The sequence below is a fragment of the Oncorhynchus tshawytscha genome, linkage group LG07, assembly GCF_018296145.1.
Source record: "Oncorhynchus tshawytscha isolate Ot180627B linkage group LG07, Otsh_v2.0, whole genome shotgun sequence".
Lineage (NCBI taxonomy): Eukaryota > Metazoa > Chordata > Actinopteri > Salmoniformes > Salmonidae > Oncorhynchus > Oncorhynchus tshawytscha.
The window spans coordinates 12,801,403-12,812,989 of NC_056435.1; the positions used below are offsets into that span (position 1 = coordinate 12,801,403).

The 11,587-nt window shown below is 42.1% G+C and overlaps 1 pseudogene; it reads left to right on the forward strand.

The window, feature by feature from the left end:
* Nucleotides 1-1,595: 1,595 nt before the first annotated feature.
* LOC112253997 lies at nt 1,596-10,107 on the forward strand (annotated as a pseudogene).
* Nucleotides 10,108-11,587: the final 1,480 nt, after the last annotated feature.

The window sequence follows — 11,587 nt, forward strand, 5'->3', positions numbered from 1 at the left end:
TCTCATATCCTCATGCATACTGTAGTCAATGCGCACACACACACACAGGTTAAGCTTATAGACACAGGGACACCCTCAGTGATATGTAGTGCGCGTGTGGCGTAGCTAGAGGAAGACCCTGGTGAATGGGTCTCACGTGTAACAGTGGTTTCCAAATACGAGGGGACTTACATCCCATTCTCTCGCTGAGAGCCACTGTGATTGTCATGTATGGGTCAAAATAAGTGACTGTCCTACATAGAAACTGAATTACAAATCCCTGCTTGTGCTTTAGGACATGACCTTGATGCAAGGTACATCTCTCTATTTTTAACTAAGGAGCACACTGTGTTAACTTGTGTAACTCGGCGGATAAGGAAACGATAGTGAAAAAAAACTGCTGCAATGACTAAAAAATATTTAAAAACACCTAGCATCATTTCCTGTTTAAGGTTCCCTTGGAGGTTGTTTTTTTGTGTGCAATTGTGCACTTTTGTATGCACAAGAGGCACTGCTCCTTAATGTTGCACACCTTGCAGTTTCTATGTAGTTAGGGCAAACACTGCAGCAGACTACGAGGGCTGTACAGGTTTTGTGTCACAAAGTAATAGTGACTATGTTCCAAATGGAAACCTTTTCTCTTTATAGTGCACTACTTTCGCCCAGGGTGAGCACTATAGGGAATAAGTTGCCACTTGGAACATATTCCGCATAAAGGTCTGAGGTTAACACAAGCTTAGGAGATTTTTATATGTTTTGTTCTACGAGATAATATCAATCAGTTATCATGAATTATAAAGCCTTGTGCTGTATGTGCTTTTTAAAATTTTATTACATAAATGCTTCAAAATGACCAAGATTATCTCATAGAACAAAACGTATAAGATCTCCTAAGCCTGTGTTTACCACAGACCTTATTTTTCGGCATTTACCCAAAGACTCCATACATTTTCCCATAGGGAACCATGAATGAGTTAGTGCCTACAAAAAAACTACAAAAAAAACCCTGCCATTAATATTGCTTTCAATGCCGGACGCCCAATTGCTATAGTGTAGCAGAGCCGTTACGATGATCATGAAAGACTCATCCGCAGCTCTTCAGCCTTGATATGACTGACAGTCACGTGCGAGTGTGTGTTTGTTCTGGGGGAAATTCTGGGTTTGGTTTTCATGTAGTCACTCTGAGAAGACTCCTCTCTTTAGTCCGAGTTGACTATATTTTGCAGACAAATGTAATAATGAATCATGTCCTGTGGGGCCCAGTCGGGAGAGCATGATGCTCTCTTTGGATAAAAGTGCCTGCTAAATGGCACATACTTGATTATTATTTTATAAAGATGTAAATGTAGAGAGTGGCTGGGGTGAGTTACAGTAGGTGTGTGTGTGGGTAAAGTCTACACCTGTTGTATTCGGCGCATGTGACAAATCAAATTTGACTTGTGTATGTTTGCCTATCGCTGCAGTGAGATTTAAAAGGAGACCAGTAAATCTCTCTGCTCTCCCCAAACAAACTATAGGCCTCTCAATTTCTAATTAAGGTATCTATCTGTATGATGTGAAGTGACTCTGGATAATGACACTCACTGGAAAGTGTATTCAAAAATCGAATAAAAAACAGGAAATGTTGGCCTACACATTCGCCACAACGTGGTGTATGGTTATACAATTTGGCACATTACACGGCTGTAATAATATAAGTGCAACATTGTTAGTTTACCTGACTGACTGTTGCAGGAGACAGTCACAACCACAGACCAAACCCCCGTTTGTGCGATGGTTGTCACTGACAGGTGCTAGGTAGGCCTATGTAACAACCGCGTGATGAGTAACTCTGCCTGAGACTTGAACACTTGCATTATGCTCTAGCTCAGCAGGCTAACACAGTCTTGGTGCCGTGGCCCAGGTGGGTCTCTGCGAGTTCTACCAGAAGCAGTGAAATATGATATGGAGCGAGTCTATATGACAGTCCCCAGATAAGAGTGGGAAATCAAACATATGACTAATGCGATACGAGGTTCCGAGCCCTAACACACAGAGAAGTATCAAATTCGAAGGGCATCGAAAGTCACACACCGGTTGAGGGCAGAAACTTTGTGAAGTTCAGAGTGCACTGCCACAGAGTGCAGATGTTTTTTTACTCAAGAGTCTGTGCAGTCAGTCACCCTGTTAGATGTGTAGCAGAGAGAGTTGCTTACAGTCGACGAGGGCCAGATTGTTGTTCACAGTGACAGGTGACAGGGAAGGATGTTATGAGATGCACACTGCCATCGTGTGACGAGCATGTGTTGTATGTTTAGGTAGAGCAGAGCAGTCACTGTCTCGTTCTGTTTGGCATATAGTGACTTGTCACATTTACCCTGATTGTTGTGCACTGTAAAGGGAGATCAGGGGAGCTTCAGTTTCACGACAAAACTGAGAACTTTCAAGATGAACGTTTACTGGATACCCACGATCCTCCTCTCCCTCTCCAGTGCTGCCAACATGATAAGCTCAAACAACTGTAAAGGTAAGATCTGAGCCTGTTTAAAAGCTCACGCTCTACAATAGTTATGACTGAAAACACGATGTATAATGTATAAGTACCATCTATCCAGATGTAATGTATAACAAATGACTTTATTATTGCTATGTAACTATTGTGAAAAAAAGTGCCATGTATGTAAAATGTATGTAGGATGTATGTGTAACAACAAAACAAAAAGCTGGGGGGAGATATTGGACAAAAATTTAAAAAAGATCCGGGCAAGTCCAGGATGGTGTAACGTATGTAGAAAAGGGAATCGTTTCAGCTCAAAATTATTACATTTGTCTGAATGTTTCACCATTGGACTTTGTCGTTCTTTGTCGTTCATCTATATTCTCAGTATCAACAAATGTCACCTCAGGCATGAGCCATAGCACGACCAGAACATTCTGATAACAAGAACAAAAGGTTGCCCAATCAAAGGGTTGCAGATCATTTAAGATTTCAATGCTCGCCAAGCTGCATGGTTTTATCAGGTGGGGATGCTAGATGCAGTGGTTTGAATTCCTCCAGCACATTACTCAAAGGAGTGCAGTTAAACCCCAATTACAAATGTGGATATGCTTCAACATCTAGACTGCAGCTATATTATGAATAGAATAAGCAGGTTTATATAATGCATTGAAGTTGTTGTTTCCTCATTGTGATAGGACTTGCAGAAAGGAAACGGCAGGGGTGGGGGTGATAAGGATTCAACTAAGTGACTCACATGTTCTAGTCCACACAGTTACGGGACTGCTTCTCTTTTTGGAATCTCAGGCCACAACACTTGTTTTGGAGCATGTTCAATGTGTGGGTTAAAATACTGTGAAATGATGCATACGAATAGTCCAAATTTGAGAGGGTAAAAAGGCTAGGTATAAGCCTCAGAAGCCATTTCCTGTGTGTGTGTGTGTGTGTGTGTGTGTGAGTGAAAGAGTGCACTGCACATGTGATGGAAGAATGCACTGTGCGTGCAGAGGGTTGCAATTCCACTGAATTGGGGATAGTTTAACCAAAATATGCCACAAGACCTAGAGTTGCCTTATGTGTATCCCACACAAAAAGTTTCACTGTTTTAAGCTAACTTTTTAGAAGAATTTAAGCAAAGTGCCAGGGCTCAACTTCCCAAGGACAATTTCCGGAAAAATACCAGAAATTTACCGGAAAGCTTCAGACCCTCTGCAACCCTAGTGTGTGTGCACACGTTTTACTATACTTGTGAGTACCAAAAGTCCTCAAAAATTCAGATAATTTTTTACAAGTCCTCACTTGTTAAAAAGCTATTTTAGGCTTAGGGGTTAGGTTTAGGGTTTGGGTTAGAATTAAGGTTAGGTTTAGAATTGGGGTTAGGGTTTGGAGTTAGGGGTTAAGGTTATGGAAAATAGGATTTTGAATGGGAATCAATTGTTAGTCCCCCAAAAGTCCTCACAAGTATAGCAATACAGTCACCCCCTTGGCATTTTTCCTATTTTGTTGCCTTACAACCTGGAATTAAAATTGATTTTTTTTTTGAGGGGGGTTGTATCATTTGATTTGCACAACATGCCTACCACTTTGAAGATGCAAAATATTTTTTATTGTGAAGCAAACAAGAAATAAGACAAAAACCTGAAAACTTGAGCGTGCATAACTACTCACCCCTCCAAAGGCAATACTTTGTAGAGCCACCTTTTGCAGCAATTACAGCTGCAAGTCTCGTGGGGTATGTCTTTATAGGCTTTGCACATCTAGCCACTGGGATTTTTGCCCATTCTCCAAGGCGAAACTGCTCCAGCTCCTTCAAGTTGGATGGCTTCCACTGGTGTACAGCAATCTTTAAGTCATACCACAGATTCTCAATTGGATTGAGGTCTGGGCTTTGACTAGGCCATTTCAAGACATTTAAATGCTTCCCCTTAAACCACTTAAGTGTTGCTTTAGCAGTATACTTAGGTTCATTGTCCTGCTGGAAGGTGAACCTCAGTCCCAGTCTCTGGAAGACTGAAACAGGTTTCCCTCAAGAATTTCCCTGTATTTTGCACCCTCAATCATTCCTGATGCTGCCACCACCATACTTCACTGTGGGGATGGTATTCTCGGGGTGATGAGAGGTGTTGGGTTTGCGGCAGACATAGCATTTTCCTTGATGGCCAAAAAGATAGTATCATCAGTCTCATCTGACCAGAGTACCTTCTACCATATGTTTGGAGAGTCTCCCACATGCCTTTTGGCGAACACCATACCTGTTTGCTTATTTTGTCTATAAGCAATGGCTTTTTTTTGGCCACTCTACTATAAAGCCCAGCTCTGTGGAGTGTACGGCTTAAAGTGATCCTATGGACAGATACTCCAGTCTCCGCTGTGGAGCTTTGCAGCTCCTTCAGGGTTATCTTTGGTCTCTTTGTTGCCTCTCTAATTAATGCCCTCCTTGCCTGGTCCATGAGTTTTGGTGGGCGGCCCTCTCTTGGCAGGTTTGCTGTGGTGCCATATTCTTTCAATTTTTTAATAATGGATTTAATGTTGCTCTGTGGGATGTTCAAAGTTTCGGATATTTTTTTATAACCCAACCCTGATCTGTACTTCTCCGCAACTTTGTCCCTGACCTGTTTGGAAAGCTCATTGGTCTTCATGCTGCCGCTTACTTGGTGGTGCCCCTTGCTTAGTGGTGTTGCAAACACTGGGTCCTTTCAGAAGAGGTGTACATATACTCAGATCATGTGACACTTAGATTGCAAACAGGTGTACTTTATTTAACAAATTGTTTGACATCTGAAGGTAATTGGTTGCACCAGATCTTATTTAGGGGCTTCATAGCAAAGGGGGTGAATACATATATACGCACCACTTTTTGCATTTTTTTGAATTTTTTCAAACAAGTCCTTTTTAAAAATTTCACTTCACCAATTTGGACTATTTTGTGTATGTCCATTGCATGAAATCCAAATTAAAATCCATTTAAATTACAGATTGTAATGCAACAAAATAGGAAAAACACCAAGGGGGATGAATAATTTTGCAAGGCACTGTACATAGCTGTTTATGTGTGTGTGTTCAAGATCAAAGAGACAAGCAATTTAGCAAAGGACAGGAGTGGAACGCTAGCTAAAAAGACTTGTAACCAGAGTAGGTTTCTACTAGCCTGGTCCCAGATCTGTTGACAAGGACTCAGATGCTGTCATTGTCAAGCTGAAAAGTCTGGTCTCACAGTAATCTGTTTGCCATGACAATTCCATAAGGACTTGGCAAGAGAGCTGAAATAGACTGGCACCAAGGCTAGGTTTACACCTCATTGCACTCACCAAATCTTGCTGTGTCAGATCAGTGATTCCTTCAAGGAAAGAAGGAGGGAAATATTAAAACAGGGTCCTTGTCTACTTTCCTCTGATATAACGCGCTCAACTGACTGCCTCTATTTGACTTTTGACCTTCCCTCACCAGACAAGCTCAGAACGTTCTATGTGGTCCGTGTGTCTGTCAACGGCATTGCATCGGTCAGATGCCCCAACCTGACAGGCAAGGACCAGGAGGAGATGAGATTCCACCTTTACCTGGGCTTGGTCGAGGTTGGCAACCACACTCACGACAGTGCTCACAACCACAACTCCACAGAGACAGTGAGTCCTGTTGGGGAGGGTCTGGGGCTGAGGGTGAACGAACAGGACCATACGGTCAGTTTTGTCCTCTCTGGAATGACCACGGAGCGCGCTGGAGTCTATACCTGTGAGGGGTACCCCACGTACCCACCTCCCATTGAGTAAGTACCAGACGAGCCTCAGACCTTGGTCCTGGTTGAAGGTATGTTTACTTCAAAAGGAACTGATCTATACAAGCACACACAAATATGCATGCATGCATTCACAGTAGTTCAAAATGCTGTATCTTGATTTATAGGACTATACACTGAGTGTACAAAACATTAGGAACACCTGCTCTTCCATGACATAGACTGACCAGGTGAATGGTATGATCCCTTATTGATGTCACCTGTTAAATCCACTTCAATCAGTGTAGATGAAGGGGAGGAGACAGGTTAAAGAAGGAATTGAGATATAGATTGTGCATATTTGCCATTCAGAGGTTGAATGGGCAACACAAAGATTTAAGTGCCTTTGAATGGAGTATGGTAGCAGGTGCCACCGGTTTGAGTGTGTCAAGAACTGCAACGCTGCTGCGTTTTTCATGCTCAACAGTTTCCTGCGTGTATGAAGAATGGTCCACCACCCAAATGTCATTCAATTAACTTGACACAACTGCGGGAAGGCTGTTCTGAGGGCGAAAGGGTTTGCAACTCAATATTAGGAAGGCGTTCCTAATGTTTTGTGCACTCAGTGTATATTCTAATGATGTACTTATGCTTAAAGACCAAACTGGCCAGTTTACTGGACCTAGATAAGCCTATTTCTTTTACTTAAAATGCACTTTCAGTGGAAAAACTAAAGTTTTTCTAAAGTTTTTCTAAACTACTAAAGTAGTTGAAGTTTAAAACTCACATCTCTCTCTCTCTCTCTCTGATTGGTTGGTCAGCATACCAGTGCCAGGCAGGGAAGACTGTGGGATGTGTAGGCCCTAGATGGCATGGTGTCCCTGTTTGGGCATGGGTGCTGGGGTTCTGGGTCACCACCATCTATGGCCTGGTTGTCACGATCATCGCCTTTGTCATCTGGGTGAGTGACATCTTGCTTCCTTTACTCAAAGAGAGGGTAACTTGCCTGACATCCATGAGGTGCTGTGATATAAACACATAAGTAATCTCTCAAGCCTTGGCATAAATTCAATGCACAATTAACTATTTGGTCCAACAATGCAATATAGTGTACAGTACCAGTCAAAAGTTGAGACATCTACCAATTCAAGTTTTTTAAAACTATTTTCAACATTGTAGAATAATAGTGAAAACATCAAAACTATGAAATAATAAGAATCATATAGTAACTAAAATAACTTTTAAACAAATCAAAATATATTTTATATTTGACATTCTTCAAAGTAGCCACCCTTTGCCTTGATGACAGCTTTACACACTCTTGACATTCTCTCAACCAGCTTCACCTGGAATGCTTTTCCACCAGTCTTGAAGGAGTTCCCACATAGGCTGAGCATTTGTTAGCTGCTTTTCCTTCACTCTGCGGTCCATCAGGTTGGGTGATTGTGGAGGCCAGGTCATCTGATGCAGCACTCCATTACTCTCCTTGGTCAAATATCCCTTACACAGCCTGGAGGTGTGTTTTGGGTCATTGTCCTGTTGAAAAACCAATGATAGTGGGACTAAGTGCAAACCAGATGGGATGGTGTATCGCTGCAGAAGGCTGTGGTAGCCATGCTGGTTAAGTGTGCCTTGAATTCTAAATAAATCACTGACAGTGTCACCAGCAAAGCACCCTCACACCACCTCCTCCGTGCTTCACAGTTGGAACCACACATGCGGAGATCATCTGTTGACCTACTCTATATCTCACAAATACACAGCGGTTGGAACTAAAAATGTCAAATTTGGACTAATCAGACCAAGGTCTAATGTCCATTGCTCATGTTTCTTGGCCCAAACAAGTCTCTTCTTATTATTGGTGTCCTTTAGTAGTGGTTTCTTTGCAGCAATTCGGCCATGAAGGCCTGATTCACAGTCTCCTCTCAACAGATGTTGAGATGTGTCTGTTACTTGAACTCTCTGAAGCATTTATTTGGGCTGCAATCTGAGGTGCAGTTAACTCTAATGAACTTACCCTCTGCAGCAGAGGTAACTCCGGGTCTTCCTTTCCTGTAGCGGTCCTCATGAGAGCCAGTTTCATCATAGCGCTTGATGGTTTTTGCGACTGCACTTGAAGAAACTTTCAAAGTACTTGACATTTTCCGTATTGACTGACCTTCTTGTCTTCAAGTAATGATGGACTGTCATTTCGCTTTGCTTATTTGAGCTGTTCTTGCCATAATATGGACTTGGTCTTTTTACAAATAGGGCTATTTTCTGTATACCACCCCTACCTTGTCACAACACAACTGAGTGGGTCAAACGCAGGAAAGAAATTCCACAAAATAACTTTTAACAAGGCACACCTGTTAATTGAAATGCATTCCAGGTGACTACTGCATGAATCTGGTTGAGAGAATGCCAAGCATGTGCAAAGCTGTCATCAAGTCAAAGGGTGGCTACTTTGGTTAGTACATGATTCCATATGTGTTATTTCATAGTTTGTACAATAATAGTGAAGACATCAATGTAGAAGATAAAGAAAAACAATTGAATGAGTAGGTGTGTCCAAAATTTTGACTGGTACTTTATTTATTGAAAACATAAATGATGCATGGAGACAGTTGTACACAACTACATACATATACACAGCTCACCCTACTCACTCTCCACCTCTTTCTGTGAATTTGATCCTCAGCTCAGACTGAGGAGAGTAGAGTGTTCCCAGAGTGACTACATGAACATCAAACCCAAAGCTCCACTCAGGGGGCCCAGGAAGAAGCACGGGGTCCAGCATCCAATCCGAATGGGACGCTACTGATCACTGTCATCCTCAGATCAGACATCCTCATACAAAAGTAACACGAGTTGAGCCTTTATTGGCCCTTGAGAGCTGACTGGAGAAACAGACCAAGTTCTTAATGTAAACATGAAAGCTAGCTCTTCAAATGACGAGGTTGCACATCTAATTGTACATCTGATTGCGTGTAAATAAAGATTTGAGTTATCTTATAAATGTTTATCAAATAATTTAAGTCTGATGTAATATGATCTTCTGGGAAACTATGGAGAATGGACTCTTGAAGTTGTGGGCAGTATACTATATAAAACAATATCCCCTTGCATACTGAACGAACACACACACCCACACACACAATGGGGTTAAGCGTACAGCCACAGGGATATCATATCTGATTTGTAGTGGGTATGTAGTGAAGAGGAAGACCCTAGCTCTGTGGTGAGTGGGTCATACAGGAAACAGTGGTTTCCGAATTTGAGGGGACTGAGCCACATTTTCACACACGCTCTCTGAGAGGCACTGATTGTCATGTATGTTCCATTGAAACTGGCACACTGAATTACAAATCCCTGCTTGTCCTTGTAATGGGAATACTTTGTTACTGTAGTTAAGTAGTTTAAAAAAAAATCAAATCAAGCTGGTGCTTCAAATCGAGCATTCCCAAGCTACAGGCCTCTCTCAACTGTTTCAGTGTATTGCAATATTTTAGTTTGAACCATTGTTTACAGATTTTTATAGAACATCTTACAACTCGTCCTTTGAAGGTTAACTTAAGTAACTCAGCCACAAGGAAATGTTGAAATACAAAAAACTGCTGTAATGACTAAAACAAAAAAACATACCTAGCATAATTTCCTGTCTACTGTGTCCTTGGAGGCTTATGTTTTGTGCCATTGTGCACGAGAGTATGCATAAGAGGGACGGCACCTTGATGTTGCACACCTTGCAGTTTCTATGTAGTTAGGGCAAATGCATTAAACCAGCAGACTATGAGGGCTGCACAGGTTTCATGTCACAATGAAACAGTAGCTACATCCAAAATGGAACCCTTTTCGCTTTATAGTGCACTACTTTTACATTATGTATTACACATACTTGTATGCATTCCTGCATTCGTGAAGGATTCAGACCCCTTGACTTTTTCCAAATGTTGTTACGTTACAGCCTTTTTCTAAAATGTATTAAATTGTTTCTTTTCTCCTCATCAATCTACACACAATACCTTGTACCTGAGTTGAGACATTTTTGCAAATCAAATCAAATCCACTTGTATTTGTCACATACATGTGTTTTGCAGATGTTATTGCGAGTGTAGCGAAATGCTTGTGTTTCTAGCTAACAGTGCAGTAATATCTAACAATTTCACAACAATACACACAAATCTAAAGTAAAGGAATGGAATTAAGAATATAAAAATATTTGGGTGAGCAATGTCAGAGCGGAATAGACTAAGATACAATAGAATAGGATAGAATACAGTATATAAATATGAGATGAGTAATGCAAAATATTTAAACATTATTAAAGTGACTCGTGTTCCATTATTAAAGTGGCCAGTGATTCCATGTCTATGTATATAGGGCAGCAGCCTCTAAAGTGCTAGTGATGGCTAACAGTACTAACAGTATTTAACTGTCTGATGGCCTTGAGAGAGAAGCTGTTTTTCAGTCTCTCGGTACCACCTTGTACTGACTTCGCCTTCTGGATGATAGCGGGGTGCCCGGTGATGCTTGGGCAGACCGCACCACCCGCTCGAGAGCCCTGCGGTTGTGGGTGGTGCAGTTGCCGTACCAGCCGGTGATACAGCTCGACAAGATGCTCTCAATTGTGCATTTTTAAAAGTTTGTGAGGGTTTTAGGTGCCAAGTCAAATTTCTTCAGCCTTCTGCTGTTGCGCCTTCTTCACCACACAGTCTGTGTGGGTGTACCATTTCAGTTTGTCAGTGATGTGTATGACGAGAACTTGAAGCTTTCCACCTTCTCCACTGCAGTCCTGTTGATGTGGATAGGGGGGTTCTCCCTCTGCTGTTTCCTGAAGTCCACAATCAGCTCCTTTCTTTTGTTGACGTTGGATGAGAGATTATTTTCCTGGCACCACACTCCCAAGGCCTCACCTCCTCCCTGTTAGGCTGTCTCGTCATTGTTGGTTATCAGGCCTACTACTGTTTGTGTCGTTTGCAAACTTAATGATTAAGTAGATGTGCGTGGCCACGCAGTCATGGGTGAACAGGGAGTACAGGAGGGGGCTGAGCACACATCCTTGTGAGACCCCAGTGTTGAGAATCAGCAAAGTGGAGGTGATTTGTCCTGCCTTCACCACCTGGGGGCGGCCCATCAGGAAGTCCAGGACCCAGTTGCACAGGGCGGGGTTCAGACCCAGGGCCTTAAGTTTAAGAATGATCTTGGAGGGTACTATGGAGTTGAATGCTGAGCTTCAGTCAATGAACAGCATTCTTACATAAATATTCCTCTTGTCCAGATGGGATAGGACAGTGTGCAGTGCGATGGCATCGTCTGTGAATCTATTGGGGCGGTAAGCAAAATGAAGTGGGTCTAGGGTGTCAGGTAAGGTAGAGGGGATATGATCCTTGACTAGTCTCTCAAATCACTTCGTGATGACAGAAGTGAGTGCTACAGGG